At 35.3% G+C, this 1,347-nt stretch overlaps 1 protein-coding gene across 1 annotated transcript in view; it reads right to left on the bottom strand.

The window, feature by feature from the left end:
* Positions 1–1,347, bottom strand: part of LOC102201520 (E3 ubiquitin-protein ligase RNF19B-like) — a 6,676-nt gene extending 5,329 nt beyond the window's left edge. Inside the window, exon 1 of the mRNA XM_005754856.1 lies at positions 1,329–1,347. The gene's annotated coding sequence lies outside the window, so the exon portion shown is untranslated. The remainder of the gene's footprint in view (positions 1–1,328) is intronic.

Below are 1,347 nucleotides of genomic sequence, written 5' to 3'. Positions count from 1 at the left end.
CAGGAGGCTCCGGTCCATTCGCACCAGAACCTCTCGCCATAAGAACAGTTTCTTCCCCTCTGCTGTTGAACACATGAACAATAACCTTATAACTGTTCCCACCACTAACACATGACCCTACGCTGTGTTCACTGCATCATTCCATGTTTGGCACTGATCACCACCTGCACTCATGTATATATCATGTATATATCTATCTACTTAGCACTTTTAATTCTTATTCTTATTTTTATTTTCATGTCTATTTAAGCTTAATTTATAACAGTATGTTTGCACTGAAGCACCGCAGCAATTTCCTAATGTAAACCCGCTCAACATTTGGCAATAAAACCCTTTCTGATTCCGATTCTGAAACTGCTGTCAAATTAAAATAGGAGTATCAGATTTCAGTTTTTGTTTACATGCAAATATTTCTTAAACAAAAAACAAATAAAAAATGATTTTAAGTAGTTATTTGCTGCTGAATAATGAGTAGTTTAGTGATTCAGATTTCAAGCACTTTACAGCACCAGAATAAGTGCAGAGCCTTTATGAAGTGGAACAGTACAATTTGACTTGTTTTTATAAACTTTATTTGCTTTTGAAGATGCATTCATGTTATCTGTGGTTGGTGTCACTGTATGGTCTTCTTATTGTCTTTCTTGGACTGAATACAGTGAATGTTTGTTAATGTCTTCTTGCATCAGTCCAGGTTTTTGAAGACTCCTCATATTGCTGGAGTTTTACTGGAGGAATTTTCCACTTTCATCCTAGATGAAAGTTTGCACACTGCTAGAAAAGATTCAGTGTGTTCATGGTTTCTGCTTCACTCCGTGATAAAGGCTCGTGTGCTGAGTTTAAGTTAAATAACCATAAAAATATATATGTTTTAGCTTATGTGTGTCCCTTACAAAGAGTACTTAAAACGTGAAGGGTTTTGAATCCAGAAGCTCTCAGTCTTAAAACAACTTATTTAAAAACCTCCTGTGAGGTGTGGCGAGTCACTCAGTGAAGTTCCAGCTGCCTTTAACTTTGTTACAGAACGTTAACGTTTCTCTTTCTTATGAGACTGTTATTACAAAGTAGTAAACATGTCCACAACATTTATGTAATATTTTAAAAGAATATAAACTTAAACTTGAAGGAGGCTTCGTAGTTATTTAAGTGGATAAACTGAAGATATTAACAGGCGATTTGTTAAAGGGAGAAATGTTATGTCTTCGCTTGTTGGCACAGCTCTAGCAGTTTTAAAGACTTCCGCTTTTATTTTAACGCTCAGCCAGAAATAGGACAGCCACACATGTAACTCTCTAGTTTGATTTAAGTATTCAAATAAATATTAAATTTACCAAGAATCACGAGTCTCCA

The sequence above is a fragment of the Pundamilia nyererei genome, unplaced genomic scaffold, assembly GCF_000239375.1.
Source record: "Pundamilia nyererei isolate P.nyererei 1_Seehausen unplaced genomic scaffold, PunNye1.0 scaffold00700, whole genome shotgun sequence".
Taxonomy (NCBI): Eukaryota; Metazoa; Chordata; class Actinopteri; order Cichliformes; family Cichlidae; genus Pundamilia; species Pundamilia nyererei.
Note: the sequence above shows the minus strand (reverse complement) of the source record. Positions and strands in the feature narration are given on the sequence as shown.